This window comes from Anabas testudineus, chromosome 23 (genome assembly GCF_900324465.2).
Source record: "Anabas testudineus chromosome 23, fAnaTes1.2, whole genome shotgun sequence".
Classification (NCBI taxonomy): Eukaryota; Metazoa; Chordata; class Actinopteri; order Anabantiformes; family Anabantidae; genus Anabas; species Anabas testudineus.
In genome coordinates this window covers 9,591,135-9,611,196 of record NC_046631.1, presented here as the reverse complement: position 1 = coordinate 9,611,196, position 20,062 = coordinate 9,591,135, and the positions used below count along the sequence as shown (strand labels likewise).

The 20,062-nt window shown below is 39.4% G+C and overlaps 1 long non-coding RNA gene across 3 annotated transcripts in view; it reads left to right on the top strand.

Annotated features, from left to right (window-relative positions):
• Positions 1–20,062, top strand: part of LOC113164859 — a 125,279-nt gene that overhangs the window by 87,901 nt on the left and 17,316 nt on the right. The window contains exon 6 of one of the 3 annotated variants that reach the window (XR_003299039.1): positions 9,416–9,492. The exons of the other annotated variants lie outside the window; for them this stretch is intronic. This is a non-coding gene — a long non-coding RNA (uncharacterized LOC113164859). Of the gene's footprint in view, positions 1–9,415; positions 9,493–20,062 lie in introns of those variants that run through there. 3 annotated transcript variants of the gene reach the window in all.

Here is a 20,062-nt window from a genome sequence, read left to right as displayed (position 1 = left end):
AACACACATGCACACACTCCTGGAATTACTTATGTGCTAGTTTACTGCTTGAATAATCAAAAACATTCTCAAGGTTTACTATTTCGAAGAGCTGCATTGTGCTGTGTTTCACCATGTCCTATTTTCAGTCACAAAGTGAGTTTTGTTATTATCACGGCCATGGCATCCTTCACAATCCAAGGGGCTCCCATTTTGTCACACCGCACATTTCATTACCTCCCTCGGTGCTGGCACAAACACACTATACGTTTCCCCATAGAGCTCGCTGGCGGTGCGTTAGCCCGCCTCAGTGTAACCTAGCCGGCCTGCTATCGTTCGTCTCATCCGTTACACTCTGCTCCCATTCAATCAGAGCCCCACGCCTCAGAGGAGCTACAGATAAAATTCTCATTATCTTAGCTTCCAGAATTAAAGAAACCAGGACTGACATGGCCCATGCATACATATACAAACACACGCGCATATTCTCGCAAATCTTACCCAACGCAAATCTCACCCGGAGAAGTACAGTAGACTGTTATCACACTAAGGCATGCACACAAACAAAGATGCATCAAATGGGGACTTCTAAGTTATGCTGAGTCTCTTATCCTAATTTGTGCACCAAGGGAGGCTTTATTGCAGGAACTGTTTGTTTCCATCTCAGTGCTCTCTTAAGGAAAGTCTGCTTCAAATAGATTGTAACAAAGATTTCTGCAGTGGTACACTATCAGGCTGTGTGTGTGTGTGTGTGTGTGTGTGTGTGTGTGTGTGTGTGTGTGTGTGTGTGTGTGTGTGTGTGTGTGTGTGTGTGTGTGGATTTGTGTATGACCATTATCCAGATTTGTGTTCACAGCAGTTTTCATTGTGACAGTGTACTGTGCTGTGAGCAAGTAATTTTGTGCTCCCTATCACCAACCATAAAACTACTGTATGTGCTTGGCAAAGTCAACAGTGTGTGTGTGTGTGCGTGCTTGTGCACGCGTGTGCGAGAGATCCAGCTAACATTTTTTTCCTTTTACTTTATAAACATAAGAGTATTTCTATAAGGAAAAGTTAGGGATTTGAGATAGCGTGTTTGTGTACAGATATCTCACATGATGGTAGTGTTTATTAGATCAAATATCTGACATGAGCCCGTCCCTCAGAGTGAACGTGAGTTTCACATGTATGAAGGTGTATTGGCTACAGAGTGTGTCAGTGAACATCACCAGGGGAAATTTCTGCAGCACATGGAAACCCCATTGTTTATTCATGCTTTCTAAATTGAAGTGTGCATCCCTGTATTCTCCAGGCTGTGCTCTCTTGTGTATAACAGACAGTGAAAGAGGGGGCAAAAGAAAGGCAGAGGATGGGCGAGCGAGAGAGCCCTCTTGAATCAGATTTCCTTTCTTAAAAGCCTACTCCAGTAACTGGTATTCAATAGAGAAGAACATAATGAGAATCATTTGTCCATATTAAAGGTGATTTAGAGAAGTTCTCTCAACTCCAAATACGAATCCAATCCAGCCTCCAATGTAGAGCTGCTCTGGTTTCTTATACTGTATGTCCTCAGTAGCTGCATGTATTGGATTGACACATACTTCAGTAGCAATCTGAGGTAGAGGGTGCATTGGAGTGCTGATGAGCCCTCTTTCCAGAATGTTATGTGATATTGATTGTTTCCATTTACAGTCGCATTGATGCATTGCCTTCCATTGTCTCTATTCCACGTCATCTGTGAATCGTCAATATTCATGCTGCACCAAGCCCTTGATTTCATGTCAAGCTTTTTTTCCACTTGAATGTTCAATCAATTGATGACGGCTGCACTCGTCAGTGGTTCAGCAGTAGAGCTTTCAGAAGGTGTTGATGATGAAAATGTTCATTGGAATACCATAATATGATTAGGATTATAAACATCATTTGGGGTGACAGGGAAGCAAATCTGGCTCATTTGCTGTGCAGAATGCAAATCAGGTGCTCATGATGAATGCCTTTGTTACTGTAGCTGATGTGTGAATTGAATAAATCAGCATGATTTAAAAGCATTGCTTCAACCTGGGGATACAAAGGGCTCTAAAATATTTGTATCACATTGTACACTGAAGGCACAGCAAGGACAAATGGCTTTCTTTGGCAAGAAACCTATAAACCCCATTCACATCCTACCATTCCTCAATTAATTAAAACAGAAGTAGGTCACCTACAAAATGGCCGCCACTTGGCCACCTTCTCCATCCCCCTTCCTGTCAGCATATGTTTCTCTCAGGCCTCAGCCAACAAGAGGCTCCTGAATAATACACTCAAACAAAGCACCCTAAAGACAGACAAGCAGGAGATTTATTGCCCATATTTGAGACTCTTTTCAACATGCATTCCTCAGCCAATTTTCCTTTGCGCCGCCTTTAATTACCTGTTCTAATAGGATCCCTGTAAGAGTGGCGGGATGTCTTCACTAATGTCTGCTTTAGAACGGAGGGATAATTACACGGCCCTGAAATTTGCAGAGGTGGCTTTCAAAAGCAAGAGGAGAGGAGTGCAGCGAAGGGGAGTGGTGTAGGATGGTGCATTCTTCTTCTTTTTTTTTTTTTCGTCCACGCAATTTGCATTGTTCATTTTTGCTGAGCCTTGTTTGTAATTAGGGTAAGTCATGTTGCCATTGTTTTGTCCTATGGTGCGAGCATTTGTAGATTTGTGTGATACTGTGTAAATATGTATAAATCTATCACAAGCAGTAACTAAAACTTCTTATTCCTCACATACATTTTATCAGTATGAGATCTTTCTCTGTGAAATGAAATTCCTGTGTTCAAGCTGCAGACTTTTATGTAATAAGAGTCAAATCTGTGGTCCATGAAGTCGGACACCCCCTAAGGGAAGTCTGCAGCACTGCGGCAGGGCTCAGTCATCACATGGGAGAACATGGGCAGCCTGTTGCCCTCATCCTGACACATTTTGGTTCTGTCATGACTATGACAACCCCCAAATTCCCTTGATAGTTTGATCAGACCATGGCAGGCCTAGCCTCGGTCTGAATGCTCTGCCCACTCGCAGGCTGACTGCCTTCTCATCTACCCACTGAAACTTACTTTATTTTTGTTTATTCACACTAGTACACTCCCACATTCAGCAGGACAGCATACAGTAATGCTAGACATGTACCTGTCCATGCATATAATACAGTGGTTAGGCTTCGAGGTTTCTATTTTCAGCAATAGATTAAATGCAAATACGGCAGTCCCCATGAATTTAAATATATATTAAAACCTGTATGACCCATATAGGCATATTTACACATACATTAATACAAATATAGGAATAAGTCTGCATTCAGACAAACATTTTCTGGGTGTTAAAACAACGAGAGGGGGTTTCTTGCATGAATTTCATGCACAGGTGCAATGATGACATACAGTCCAGGAGGTCCAGTTGGAAGAAGGGATTTGTGTATTTAAAGATGCCAAAACACAGTGTAGTGTTTTTAATACTTCCAGATGGGATATTACAAGTATGGAAAGTTACCATGGTAGCAACTGTTTTATCTTTAGTTGTGGTGATCCCCTGGTAAACTGTGTAATTTATGTTAAGTAATCTAAGGAATGTGCATTTGCATGTACTGTAAGCAAATGTCTACCACAATGTTTCCCCTTATGATGTTATGTTTAGTTTCAAGCTGTGCTGCATTTTTTCACATATAATCAAAATCTATTTCAACATGACCTAAGAATGTTTTATTGCAGTTAATTTCTCTGCAAGTCTCAACCTTGGATAAAATGTCTCATCTGCCTGTGCATTAATAACCCTGCCCTCTCTGCATATGCTCACCATTAACGCAGAGATTTAACGTAACCAGCCGGCCTGCAGACAGGTGCCATGTTCCCCCGGCAGCATGAATATGTATAAGACACTGTTGCAACACTCAAACAATTTGCATAAAAGATGATGGCTGCATAACATAAGTGTGATTTGCAATGCATAGGGAGCATATGAAGGTTGCGTGCCTCATCTCTCCTCAGCACAATAAGCCACAGTCTCTCATTCTCGTTCCTTATATTCTTTCTCCCTCTAACACTTTCTGTTCCCTGTTGTTCTTTCTTCCTCTCCTGTTCCAACTCTTAAATTAAGACTTTTAGTCTAAAAGTGCTTTATACATTTTAGATTTTGTGTGCAGCTAGACTTTCTACTAGCTAGTTGTGAAGGTTGGTAGTGTTTTCCTTTGCACGGAACAAATCTGTAAGGAAGTAGTTTATAAACAGAGAGGGAGAAGATCACTTGCAGTGTTGAGTGGTGGTGCTGGCGCGGCAGCTGGTAATTCACAATAAATTGAAGGCTGAAGAAATCCAGCTCCCCTGCAGGGGATTTGGAAATGTGCACAGAAAAAGAGTGAAGGGGAAAGCACATGTATACCTATTTGTATGCATGTATGTGTGTGTCTGTGGACTTGACTGAAAGTTCTCACTGTTCCTCTGGGAAAGTGCCTAATCTGTACACTGTGGCGTGTGGAGTGGATACACACTGAGGTGGAAGTGTGCGCGAGTGTCTCAGTTTGCTAGAGTTTGATTTCTGCTTTGGATGTATTGATTTGGTCAGTGCTCCAGAGGCACACAGAGGCTTGCTGGGATCACACCTCAGCTTTACAAAATAAGCGCTTGTATCAGGACCCTTTGCACAGAGGGCGTCAGCAACTGTGAAGACCTCTGTGGAATGTATACGCACACAAGCACAGACGACCAATACACTTGCCAACACTTTTGAAATGACTCACACTTTTTCAGCCGTGCAACTTTCTCCATCCAGACAGTTCAAGGGATAAAGTACAACTTTAATCAGCAATAAAAATCTGCCACTTTGTCAGATAGTTGAAATACATCTTCAGTTTTTAGAAGGAGTAAAACTATGTACCGTATGAGTGTAGTACACAGTATACTAAGACGGCTGTTGATTTTGTAGGTTATGCTCTCTATAAAACTTCTTGTCTAACTGTCTTTATTATTGTGTTGTATTTCACCAATGGCCTCACTATTACCAAAGTACCTAGTTTAGAGTCATAAAGAGGTCAGGTCATGTCTCATATCTGCTTCTGCAGTTGTACAGTGTACCTGCAGTAATGTACCAATTAGTTCTAGACATACATTAGTGTTGGTTCAATTAGTGCTTTCAATCTCAATGCAGCACTTATACTTGAAGACCTCACTTGTATCATTCTGTTTTGTTTACACTGAAGTAATGAAATTCCTCTGGCTCACAGCATATCTTCTGTTAAAAAGAAATAACCAAGATACTTCTTTCATCATTACCACCTGGGGATAATGGCTAGTTTGTTGTGAGTTGTCAGTTTTGAGGACTAAGAACATAATTACCAATCTGACCATTGAAAGATGGATACATGTAACAAAAGAAAATAAGCCAAAGAGGATAATATGAGCCCTTTAAAACTAGTTTAAAAGTTGTTAATAGCAACAGAAACTGTATGAGAGCCGGACTTCGAAGAACCTGAACACTTTGAGGTAAATGCCAACAATAAGACAGGGTGCTGCAGGGACACAAAGAGTTGTTGCTAAGCATCGGAGAACTTGTTTTCTCAGCAGAGGACTGACATAAATGGGTCAATGAAAAACCTAACCTGTGGCTTTTTGTTTGAGCAAACTGTACAAAGTGAGTAGAAAATAAATGTATTTACTTTTTACTGAAGGACAATTTTCAGTTATTTTTTCAGTTAGTTAGTTTTAACAGCTCTAATTTACTTGAGATGCTTACATTATACAAGAATAATGATCATACTTTTACAAAATGAAAGAAATGTCTTTCACCTACTGTATAATCAGAGAATGCTTATAATATAATGAATGGATACTAACAGTAAAAGCAGCCAGGTGTTTTTCCCATTCTGACACAACAAATCATTATCTCCATTTAGGTTGTATCCAGAAGGATTTGTGTGGTTCTCCTCAGCAGCATATGAGCTCCCTGTGGGAAACTAATTTAGTTATTGCAATGTATGTAGCTGTTTTCTCCCCAGACTGTCTCTATCATTGCATCTAAAGTATTTTCTGTCTCACTGTTTTCTCTCACATGCCTCAGCAGTCTCCAGTCTGTCTCTTCATACTTCGCTCCTGACTCTTGTTTTGCAGCTGTTCTCATGGCATGTTGCATTTTCTTCAGCTTGCTCAGGAAAAGTATCTTCAAAAATATACTTATCAAACCTTCTTTCTCCCTTTCATCAAGCTACAGTATTTATGTCTTACTTCATGTCCTCCTCCTTCTTTATGTCTTTCAACATCTCTCAACTTCTTATTTTTCTGTTCTGCTGTAGCTCCACCCGCCATACCTCTCCTTGTGCCTCTCACTTACTCAGTAAGCAGCTTGGGTTTTTAAACTCTAGGCTATGGCAATAGCACACTGCCCATCTGTCACGGCAGAGAGTTGCCATGAAATGGCCAACTCCTCAGCATCGCCGTGTGATCCTCTTATATGCTGTGAGCATGGCACTCACCCATCTCCCTCTGGGAAGAGCGAGAAAAAATTCCCCTCCTCACCCTGCGAGGCAAAGAGACTGTCAGATTTAGACAGAGCAGTGAAGAGATGGGCTTTCTCATCCTCTCAGACTCATACTGGAGGGCACAGCTTAAAGGAAAGAGGCAGCCCACAGTTATGGAATTATATGAGAGACACCAAGCACATCAGGTTGGGTTTTTGGCAGAGGATTATGGGTGAACAGGAAGTGCCACATTACCAAAGTAACCAGTTTTACTTCCTGGTTTTCAGGCACCCTGAATAAACATGACCTATAAAGAACTTGCAAATAAACCTATAAACCTGGTTTATTCACATGAGGAGTTTGTCCTCATGTGAATAAACAATTCACAGCAACTTATGCAATATGGCTACGGTATATACCATAGTATATTTACTTCCACTGTCTGCTCGCTTAACACTAACATACATGATTATCCACTTGTGTGAAACAAAAGTAAAACAGATTTCAAGTAGGTGTGTGAGCATGCAGAGAAAATAATTCAAAATCAAAATTGTGCCCTGATTTTTCTCTGTTGGATACTGTACAAACATGATTCCCAGCTGGAATTCTGTACCATTTAGATGAGATGATTGTACTTGTCCTACTTTTGTTGAGGACACCTGGGAAAGAATGAAAACAGAAATGTAGGTGAGAGTGATTCAGATGAAATCAGAATGATCACCAATGGGTCAGTCAGTAAATGTGACAAAACATAATTACCTATTTGAGGCATAGAGGGTTCCTAGAGTGCAGAGTTGGCATGTTTGCAGGGCACCACTTTCTATTCTTCATATCTGCAGCCACTCTCAGTGACTATACAGGACTCTAATAAAGTGTAAATTGTTGTTGTCCATAAAAATGAAGATAAACACATTCAGTTAGCTCGGAATCATGTTCAAATGTCATTTTACAGTAGACAGGAGTTTTGGGGCTGGGTAACATGGAACTCTGGTAACATGGCTTCAGAACAATTACCATTTTCTTCGGAGCACCAGCAGACAAATATCCACATTTTGAATAATTCTATTCAAGCTGATATTTACACAAGGTCAATAGTATTCCAGCTCCATGCTTTGGATGCTATTGACCTTTACATCAGTTTAAACTGTACATTTAATTCTACCATTAGTTACATTACAAACCTGCCCTGGAGATAGGGTCTTCATTTGTTAGCTGCTCCATAATTTATAACACTTGTCTTGCCATGAACTGTGGCTGCATCTGATGTGTAATCTAGGGAGGATCGATGCCTGACAGCCGAAGTTGGAACAGAATACCTGTCCTGTATAACCTCAAATGTCTAGTGGGAAATACAGAGGAGACATTTTGAAACTGCAAATATAAATTTGTTGGCACCCCAATCAAAATGTCAGCTCGTTTATCTCTGTCTCTCCATCCTCCTATGTGTGCTTCTAATTCTCTGCACTGAAATTATAGAAACTGTAAGCCATGCTTAGCATGCACTGCATAGCTGTATTAGTACAAGTATCTATATTATACATATGACACTGGCTAAGGGACATAAAAGCTGCTTGTACGTTCTTCTTTATGATATTTCCACACGTCACAATTAATCCGTGGTGCCAAGCTATTAGTTTCAAAGATGATAGATCTACATCAGACATGCTGCACAGTGCAAAACTTGAGTAAGTGATATCTCTAGAAGACACTGTATGTTTGTTCACACTTATCATAGTCCTTGTGTGGCATTTCCCCTTGGTTTCAATGAAACACTAAGGGCGTTTGTGCCTCCACCCTTTGATTCCATTGTTCTGTAGTTTATCAGGTGGACTAGCAATTCTGCAGCTTCCAAACTCATGAACAAAGAAGCACTTTAAAGCAGGAACCTGTACTGTATGCTAAACATCCTCACTTTGCAAACAAATTGACGTGTTCAAATTTGCATTTGTGCAAATACGTGTTAATACCTGAATTAAAAAAAATTATACCCTTAATAAAACCCTTAATTTCTACTTGATAAGAATTTTATTTTGCTGATTTCTGCCTGTTTTCATATTTTCCTCTCTATTATTCCAAAAACTATAAGGTAGATATTTGTTTTCATGGTATGATGTAAAGCAAACACTGAATTTTGATTTGATGTGTTGAATTTACTTGTGTATCTAAAACATATCAATTGGTGAAGGGTAAACAGAGAGAGGAATAAAAGGCACGGGTGATTGTTGATTCTTTTTTTCTTCAGGCTGGCTTTTTGTGTTTTTCTTTCAACAGCGTCTTACATTGAACCCATATTATTTGGAATAATAGAGGCTGCACACCTGCAGAGTTAATATTGAAAGAAATGAAAATTCTGTTACTGATTATTTTATTATTATTCTGAGTGTCATTTGTTCTAATTAAGTGATATTATTGTGAGATTATGTACTGGGACACAAATTCTGCCATTGTCGTCATGGTCATGATCAGTTTGGCAGTTTTGTCTGGCTTCAACAACTGAAGGAAACAATAATGTAATCCTTGCTTACACTGCTGCTTAGCCGTGACTAAGATGTGCCTTTGCCATAAAGGCCGCCTTTCCACTCAATAACACATGAGAAAACTTCGTTTGTAGCAGAATTTTCTGAGCAAGATTTTCAGAAGCCTGTTAATGCTCCTGTCGTGTCTCTGTCTTAACTTTTGTTGGCAGAGATCTTGCACTCTCAGCTGCAGGCCACACCACAGTGCAGCCGTAATCTCCACAGTTGCTTGATCAGGCCCAATTCCAAAGACACCACATTCACACTCATTGCTGATTGTTTCACCTGAACAAAGAGTTCTAATGTGATGGGAATCCAAGTTAATATTTGCTGCTTAAAGTCATTACAAATGATTAATTTCTAGTTATTGTACTGTTTGTGCTTTTTACAATTGAGAGCTGAGTAGCATGTCTATGCAATGAGCGCTTTACTGATGTATTTTTTTTTTTATTTTTTGCAGCTATAATACTGGTAGACAAAAAATCCCAAATGGAGTGATCTCAGATGGAAACACTGATCTTGAACACATGGTACTTTGTTTTCACATGTGATTCACAAGGGTATGTGCCCATACTAATTAGCAATCTGATACTGCTGTATTATTATCATATTATTGTAGTTATTGCTGTATTATTCCCACATTTGTCTGTCCACTTGGCATGCACAGAGATAAATAAGACAATATTATGCACCAAGGATTGCTGTGGTACTAGATATTGGTAGTCCACTGTGACTGAATGTAACTCATAGCGGAAATTGTGAATTTTATCTTGAAAAGAACAAAACCCTAAATGTTTTGTGGCTCCATCCCATCTGAGCAACACTTGATCCCATAATAACATCAGTGTCAGGGTCTATCCTCATCCAGGATATTAGACTTTTTTGATTAATTAACTCTTTACCATAGTTTTTAAGAATTATTTTGTGCTCTTTTTACCTTTGACAGTATACAAACGAGAGACAGACGGGAAATATGGGAAGGGAGAACAAGAGATGGCATGCGATAAAACATGCCCATTTGTATGTCAACAAAGTTGTGCTTTATGTGGTACACATTTTACCCCCCCAGCCTTGGCACTGCTCTATTTCTTTGTTCATTTAGTTTCTCTGTGATTTTAGAAACAACTGTACTCTTGGACTAGTGCCACTGCTTTTTAACCTTTCCGTCTTTTACCCTCCAGCTTCAAGTTTTGCTGAAGTGCAGAGGGGTAACTGACCATGTCTTGTCTTACATGTGGTCACCCTTATTCCACAGTACTTCCTCTCCCCCTTGTCTCATCTTGTTTCTTTGCTCTTCAGTTTTCTTTCCTTTCCCTTATAGCTAAACTTCCTTACCTTCCTACTCTCTCTCTCTCTCCTGTCTGCCATGCTTGGGTAGCTACTTTTGTCCCGTGGGGTGGTCCATCAGACTGCGTTCCTGAGCCCTGACTAGGCATCAGTGCTTGGATTCCTCTCCAGTAGTGTTCAGGTATCATCTGTTAGCACATCAGAGCCAGAGTCACTGCTAAGTCCCATAGCCACAGGCTCAACGAATCACTAAGGAGAGTGTGTCCTGGTTGTGTTTTATAAAGGCTAACAACACAGAGGCAGATAAAGTCTGAAATAGGTTTTTCATTGGTAGCCTCCATTAAATAATTACCTCACAGAGTAAACATTTAGATAATGAAACATACACATTTACAGGCCTCAGTTACATATGGAAACTTTGATGATGCACTTCAAATGGCTAAAACAGTTTGCTGTGCACATATAAAAAGTGATTTAGTGATGCAAGCATGCTGACAGGGAGGATCTTACTGGACCACTTCAACTTCTAGTATATATGTATGGGAATCCTATTTTTTCTTCAGCAGTGACCCAATTTCCTAACAAATCACCACATGCTTCCCACACATAGACACAACTTGTCATCTAGGTGAAATATGTGCTGTGCAAATCTGATAACAAACCCGTAGATTTTTAATAGAAACTACCAACATAGTGTGCTGCTATTCAACTGCCACTGCACCCTGCTCTTGACCCAGAGGTAAAACCTAACAGGGTTGCCAATATGTGTAACCTTACTGTATTAAAGCAGCACTGTGGAAATTCCAAATAAGCACTGTGGTAGAAAGGTCTTAATCAAAAGTTGCCCTTCCTCAGACCTTGTCTGGTACCTTGCACTCTTCCCACAGAGCTCATACCTTCCTGCTGTGCCTAGCTCTCTTTGACCCACTAAATCCACAGAGGCAGCACTAACACAGATCTGAAGGACTCCTGGATGTCTTTCACATTACTTGGCTGAGTGAAGCTGACCTGAATTTAATCATATTTGCACTTTAAGTTTAGAGTGTTCAGACTTTGTTTTTCTGTTCAAAAGTGATGCACATTTTTAAAAGTTTAATGATTTTCTATATTTCCTATGGATATTTGCAAACATACAGTATAGAAACAAAGGTCATGTCTGTCATATTTTGAAATATTTTTTGTCATTCATGTTTTTCCTCATATCACTTGTGCATTCTGATACAACATTGAACATAGTCCATGTAGTTCACTGACATTTACATTAATCTAGCTAACATGTTTTTTTTTTTTTTACTACATTACACACTATTCCCATTAAAGGATTGTAGCAACAACAAAACAAGTAGCTTAAAAAATTGGAAATTACCCAAAGAAATGCATTCTTTGCTATTTCTCTGCTCCCGCCATACTGAAAAATTATATTTCATGCATGATAAGCTTTAACAAATTATATTATGTTTGTATATCATCTCATTCTGGCATGTGCTCAGATCGTAATAACGGATAGCTCTTTAAGAATGCCAAGGCACTCTCTGCTGGCCTATTCTCCAGGGTAAGGGATTTTTCAAACAGATTCATCTGCGGGTGTCAGTTTGTTGGCATTGATTGGGCCTAACGGGCTTTACGTGGAGATAGAAGTTTGTTTGGTAAAATTGCAAATCGGAGCTGACAGTTTATGTTTACTGCTTGCTGAGGCAGAGTGTGAAGTAGTTTCCTTAGGGAAATAAAAACAAGAAGAAATCACGGAGGGTGTAATTTTCTCAGTCATTTACATCATTTTGACTTTGCAAAACATTCATATGTCTCTACAGTTTCATAGGTTGTGCGCTAGAATGATACTTAACATCATTCAGCAACTTTGTAATAATACATTTAGCTATCCAGTTTAAAACTGCTGAGTTAAAAATGCTTCTTCCTTAAAAAATTATCAATGCGTATCATCTCACCTGGGTTAATGTGCAAAGCTCAGCTCAATTAAGGGTGCATCCCATTTACCACATTAACCACATAGTATACCTCCCTGCTTATGAGAGGTCATTAAAACATTCACCTTCACAGCTCAATAAATATTTTAAAGCTCTGTTGAAGGTTGGTCTCTGCAGGCTCACCACTAACTTACTTTGGACCAAACAATACACACAACTGCACTCAGATAATTATACTGGTCTTGCTGGGATCAAACCCAGCCATTCCAGCTCCCAGTGGGAGACTGTCCATTAGGCAAGCAGGTAGGTCTCATTAATACTGGTGGGGTCAATGAAGTGTACCATTGGTGGCTCAAATGGCTTGACTTCTCATCTGCAGTGCAGACTAATGGCAGACCCATTTTAAAGGCACAGGCTGCAGAAAATGTCATTTGACTAACTTACATTGACAGTGTGATGTGTGACATCCCTAAAACATATCTTCCATAATTAATTCAAACACTGTGTGGCAATGTACTTCTTATTTTTATTGCATTATTCAGTAGTTTCTAAAGCTGAGGAATTCTCTACAATAAACATATTTAAGCGATCTTACCGGTGATTTTGCATGTTTAAACCAAATATGTACCATCTGGCTTCTGCCTTCTGTTAGCGTCACTCATTCAATTTGGGTGTGCACAAATATCCGGGTAGCAAACAGTTCATCCATTCTGCTGTGGGCCACAATGTTTGGCATGTGTTACAACTACTCTGCCTGCTGCTTTCTTGGTCACTCCATAGTAAAGTGTTGTATTCAAACTGTGGATGAGATTGTTGGACATAGAGAAATGGCACCTTATTGTGCTGTTGTGTAAACCTGTGGAAATTAACAAAATAACTTACCTACAGAATTATTAAAATTAGGACATGAATGGAAAAGCTCTTTTTCACTGTGGCTTTTTTATGCACCACTATTCACAGATTCTGTTGCGATTTTAACACAAATTTAAAATTTAAATATAACTTGATAAAAACAATTGCAAACGTTTAATTATGAGGTTATTATTAAACCAAAAGTAGGTGGAATAAATCATGAAAAAATCATAGTGTTACCTGAATTAATTAAATTAATTTTAAAATCACAACAAATCACAACAGAAGTCATCTTAAGGCACTTTACAGTGTTAAAGGTTTAAGACCTTACAAAATATACCTGTTTACAGAATTATATAGAAAACCCAACCACCCCACTGTGCAGCAGTAGGCGACAGTGAAGAGGAAATACTCCCTTTAGAGGAAGAAACCTCCAGCAGAACCAGGCTCAGGGTGGACTCTGCCTCCTATTCTACATCTGGAAACCACAAGTAGACCTGCACTCTGAGAACGAAGACTTCTCCTGGGAAAATATGGAAACAAGTCTTCTGTCTAGTGTGATATAAAAATTTTCACCATAAGCAGAATCCAGGATTTGCAGTATGTGTAGCAATATGTACGTGTTTATTGAGTCTTTGTGATTTTTGTAATTGTTTGTAGAGAAAATCAAGAATCTTTCCTTCCTTCCCACATGCTGCATATGCGCCGCACTGGCTTGCATAATTCTGTTAGTGAGTATACTGCAAATGTGTCCAGTAACAACAGGTTGTGATACCACCATCCATCATGCTTGTATATTAGTGTTACATGCCTGGGCCTCTACCTTCGATGTCTAACCCCGATGCAGTTGCCACACTTCTAATGGCAGTACTCCTTTAATCCAAGGATATCAAAGAGAGATTGTGACAGAGCTCATAAAGGTCAAACACAGTAGGCTTTGATCTGTGGATTGGATTTTCTGGCTGATCTCTAATATATTAATTAATAGCTATATAAAATTGTCCAGACAGTTTATTTTTTTTTTATTGCTTTAATTAGCTGGTAATCATGTCATGTAACACATTTTCATGACAAAGGTGAAAAACAAAATAATTTAACAGACATTTTTGCAAGTGACTCCTCCTCTTAGAGCTCTCTTACACAGATTCAACTCCTGTCCAATGGTCCTGACAATCCATGAAAAGAGACCCTGCTAATCTCTGCTCGAGTGTCAGCTCTCTCCTCTGTTTTCCTTCTGAAAAGATGCTGTTTATCTGACCAAAGCCCTTCGCAGTGCCATTTGCGCTGTGGGGTGCTTATCGACCATGAGATAATTCAAAAAGCTCTTCAGCCAGCTTCTTGTTCATTAAAAGTTTCCTTGGACTTCTCTTCAAAAGTGCATCCATCTGTCTGGTGGTAGTGACGATGAAGAGGAATGTGGAGGGGAATGTGAAGAAGAGTGTGTGTGTGTGGGGGGGGTGTAGACATTATCTCTCCATCTTAGTCCTTGTGTTGTTCCCTTTGATTTAATTTCCTTTGAGGCTCCTCCTCTCGTCCTGTTCAGCTCCCTGATGGATTGGTCTAGGCCCTTGGTTTAAGATTTGTTTCCCTCCTGCTTGAGTTGGCTTGTTATTTGATCAGCTTTGTTAACTCTGATCAAATAACGATAGTGGATGTTAAAAGGGTGTCTATGACCTACATAGTCAGTTCTGCCACTAATTTGCTGCGGTAGGCCTGACCAGTTTTTACAGTCAAAACTTCTTTTGCATCAGTTTCACTTAGATCCACTTGGCAACATTTGAACTGAGAGATCAAAGTGAGCTAAACATTGACTCTGAATTTAACAAGAAGTTCCAGTCCAGTGACTCTACTGCTTTAAAAGGCTTATTTTTGTGACCTTGAATTCTCATCCCAAACTGATATTTGTAGACACCAGTAAAACAAAAACAGACTATTCAGACACAGTAGCTTTCGGGCTGACAGTACTTCAAAACAACACTTCAGATTAGCTTCTGAGGAATGACAAAAAAGCATTTAGAAGAGTGGAGCGTAGTGCTGCACGATTACAATTGCAACTATCAAGTCTGTGTGATTATTTAACTGTAAAAAGTTGTGATTAAATTAATCTAATAATCTAATAATAATAATATGAATAATAGTCTACAATAATAATCTAAAAATCTAATAATAATATGATATTAAAAGTTAATAGTAGAACAGGTTTTATGCAACTTTGAATGTTTGAGTTGAGAAATATACATATAATTAATAGACCATGTGTATTGTCCTTGATAAGATAAGTAGAGTTGTGATACCACATATTTATTAAGTCTCAATGGCAATATTGATCACAATAATCACAATATTATGTTTTCACCAAATTGTGCAGCCCTAGTTGAGAGATTTATGCTTTCAAGTAGCCACATGCTTAATTTATCAATAAAGCTGTCAGGCCTCCGCTAACTTGGGCGGGTGTGCCTTGGCATAAATCAACACACCAGCATCAATCTGTGGGTCCGGACTTGCTGGGCAGCACTCCATTACATTGACCGTCGCAAGGTTGTTCTTAAGCCAGAGTTTGATGACTGATGCCTCTCTCTCTCTCTCTCTCTCTCTCTCTGAACAAGATACAATGAGAGAAACATCCTAAGGTTTCTCATAGCTGTATCCATAAAAAGAAGAGGACATAGCAGTGACTGAAAAGCATGTTGGAGTGGAGGGACATCTCCCATGGTCCACTGTGTTCTCTCTGCTGTTAACAAGCAGGTAATTATGGATAGTTGTTTGGGCCATCCGTCAGGGATAGGCAGTGGGCAGATTGATACCAGCAGTGCCCCATACTGTTTTCATCCCCTTTGCTTTTAAGATCCTCGGGACTTGATTTGGGAAATGGCAAGCTCCAGCCAGCTCATCCATCAATTTCCTGCTTGTTTCCCCAGTGGAGAGAAGCAGCATATTGCTCCTTGGGATTATTGTGTGCTAAGATGTTCTGGAAGAAATAGTGGAAATGGTTAAAATGTGAAAGCTGGAAAAGAAGGAGATGTATTGCGACAAAATGTGCAGCAGAGGCTCTGTGAAGGATTTAGGGCACAAAGGGGGTAGTTACAGTACAGAGACAGAACAAAAGGATGCTGTTGGTGGTGATGATGATGCAACAGGAGGAGAGGGAGGTGAATACTGACAAAGACTTAATTAGGAGATAATAACCGGTTGCAATTTGCTGTACTTAATTACTAGCAATATATAATAATGACTTCCTCTATCTTTCATGAGTTGACAACTTTCCGGTTGGTTGTTGTTGAACTATTGAAGGTGCTGGTTTTAAACAACAACTGATCATATGGAAGAACTGTAGGACTGTAGAACTGTAGAACATAACATGCAAAGCATTAGCTGGTGTCAACGTATGTATGACGGTGTAAGCCTCTTACCTGTGAACGTGGTCATGCTCAACTGTTAAAGTCTCAGGAAGTCAGGAAGCATACACAGCTTTGGAGCAAATCTAACATTGTTCATCTCCTTGTTACTGCCACAACCAAAACACAACCGTTTTGGAGCTATACTGTCTCCAAGGCAACAGGTTGCAGTGAAGCTTCACCATTGAGGCTTGAACAACACAAGAGGAAAAGGTTTAATGAAAAAACTGCTCTTGAAAGTCATCATGTCTGAGGATTATCAAGCATAATCGTTTTCTTGTTCAAAATTGTTTTAATTTTTGATTGGATACTTGTTTACTTAATTTATTCAACCTCCTCTGTTATGGAGTATTAATTTCATTGTCAAATAATGCGGACACTAGGACAACATTGTTTACTGGCACAGCTTGTTAGCTCAATGTGAGTCTTGGCATTCTCTCACATTTCACATCTTTGTTGAATGTCCTTTTTGTCCTTGTCAGTGTTGCTTGATTTATGACCAAGACAATTATAAGCCAGTCAATCACCAGCTCACACATGAAACCCATCTGAGAAGCTCCTGAGATCTAATGAATATTGCATGTGTATTTCTGTCACCATGTTAAAGCTCCTTTGCACAAATATTACTGCGGGCGAATTGTTTTGACACTGGCCTGTCATTTTTATGACAGTTTTTTTTTACTTTTGACATCTCTTTCATTCTCAAGCCTTTCCCTCAGCAAAAAACTGGGGAAGGAGGATGAACGAATGAAATACAGTAAGGAAGACGAACTCTGCTTTTCCACCCCATGATTCACCAGTGGAGAAAGGAGGTAACAAACTGACAGCATGACGAAATTTTAATTCATCACAATATCTAGAGCTCCATAAATGAGTATTGGATTTTCAATTTAGGGCAGAAGTCCGTGGTTGATAGGCAGGAATGAATTGCAGCTACAGCTTAGGCCTAGTTTCTCTGCTGGAAGTGCTGGCAGGTATTGATCAGTAATCATTTACATATGCCCTTAACTTTGCCTGCCATCAAACAAGTCAACAACACAGCACTGGCATTGGAGAGTGAAAAGAAGCCAAAGTCTGTGGATGTCACAATGGCTCCTGCATGTCTTGTTAACATCACACTCATTTTCACAGTTTTCTCTGTCTGTGTGAGGTCCTCCTCTGCCAAGTTGCTGTGATGCACAAGCTCCATAAACTTAACTAAGCCCAGACAGAAGTGTTGGCCTACACCCAGGGGAGTCATGCCCAATTTTGCACTTCATAGCCAATAAGCTTCACAGATAAGGCTGTATTCAGAATATCTAATCATCTGTCAAGAAATGACTTTGTACTTTATAAAACAAATGAGCTGTAATAAGAAAAACATGTAAAACAAGGACACAACAACATGGTGTAATCCAAAGAAATATGCCAATAGTTTGAAAAGCAAGACCATTTTTATACTTGCTCAGACTGGGTGGCTGCAACAGCTTTCATTTTCTAATCTATGGCATTCTGTAGTCGAAAAAATAATTCAAAAACCATTTGTAAATTATGACAAATTTTATCTCCCAAAAGTCAGGCAGGGACTCTTTATAGTAGTAGCTCCCCTGTCAGAGCTAAGTGGGACTGAAGGCCTCCTATGTTTTATTCAATTATACAGTACTTATTTCCCTCTGGTTACCCTCTTTGCACTTGGCAAATGCTTCATGAGATCTGCATTTAGATTTCATCTCAGAAATATCTTTGCTGATGACAATGACCACAGCAGTCCACCTACTGGCTGCCAAATATTTCACACAATGACAACAGGAAGGTTTGAAGTAGGATTCATGCCAAAAGGCTACATTCTGTGATGACGTTCCCCATGTGCACTAATTTTATTTTTACTCCTTGTTGTGGGAGACAGATATTTCTGGAAACGTGACCACCACATTAATGTGTGAAGTCATTCACCTAGGGCCATGTTATGATGAGTCTTACATTGGTACAAATAAGCAGACAGTAAACCTAACATTTTCCTCAGAAATAAGAACAAATTGCAGTTAAATTGCTGTCAACTCTGTCCTGGGCTGCTTTTGTAGAGATGCCACTCATAGCTGGTGACTCACTTTTCAGATGTCGGTAGCTGGACAAAATGCCATCATGAATTTGAGTAGATGGTCCTTTCACTCTTTAGGAGTGTCAATGCTCATGCTTCTTATTCCTTCCCTGCAACTTTTTCCCCAGTTAGTTCCTTTTATAGCATACAGCTCTGGTTATGCAAGAGGGCTGCAGAATTAGTTGACAACATAGAGGAGCTGATTGGCATGTTCTGTGGCTTTCATAACCTGACAGAGTTGAGTGGGAAATAATGGTGTATAGAGTACATGATGTATTGCATGGTTATAAGCTCCACTCTCCCTATGACTGAAAACCACAGGTACAAATAGGAGATTAATGCACAGCAGCCATTTTGTAGATCAGTATTTTGTGCATGATTACGCAAATTCATCATGATCCTTACAACGAAATTATATCTTCATGTTACTTAAGCTTTTCTAATCAATAAAGGAGACATCATTTTTATTCACAACAGAGCCAAACTCATCCATGCACAACTGACTCTCAGGCACATACTTTTCAGCACTCCTATGAACTTCTCACTGTAAAATGTCTGTCATTCATTTTCATTAACTGCTATAAATGAGGCTGACATCTGCTGTATTAAAAATGTAATTATCAGAATACATAAATATGTAATTGCTGCCACCTGCATAATTGATGTGCACTAATGCACAGTGTTGAAGGTATAAACCTCCACTTAGCAGGCGCATGCCACCTGAACAATAGGTGGGCTCCTGAGTGATAATTGAACCCACAGACAATTCCCAGGCCTGGGAAAATGTTAATCACAGAAGATGGATCCTTCATTAGGCTGCTCATTCATAATAGCACAATCTGTATCTGTGAAGTAGAGAGAAATGGAGGTAGAGAGAGAATCCCAGTATATAAAGAGGAAGAGGTGAGGGATAGCCTTTAACATTTGCTCGAGCACAAATTTTTGCTAGGGGGTATACAGAAACGGATGACCTTAAATTCACATTGAGAAAGGGCAACAGCAAATCACGCATGCAGTGGGTAAAAACCCATATTAAAATTGTGTCATCATGTCTTTATGATAATTAATATGTTTGCTAATATGCAATACATTGTTAGGTAACATGCAATACAATGCAAGTAAAGAAGAGCCCATTTGTACCAAATGCCACAAAGAATAGAGCCACAGTTGAGCTCTCTGCTTTCCAATTAATCATTCCTGCAATAAACTAATATGACTTCATATATTGGGGTGACTGGCACTCAGTTGGTAGGGCAGTCATCCATGAACCCCATGATAGGTGGTTTGACTGCCGGTGCCTGGCCACATGTTAAACTGTCCCTGAACAAGACACTGAACCCTGAACCTTTGGCACATTAAAGGCGGCTGCCTGCCCACAAGAATTTATTATTATTACTATCATAATTATTTTTATTATTTTATTTTCTCAGCTTGGCTATTCCTGAAAAGACGATCAATTATAAATGTATTTACACTCACATAAACACACACTGTCAAAATTACTTTTTAAGATGTGTGTAATGGATACAGTGATATTGCCTTTACATAATGATGTGATTCAATGATGGTGT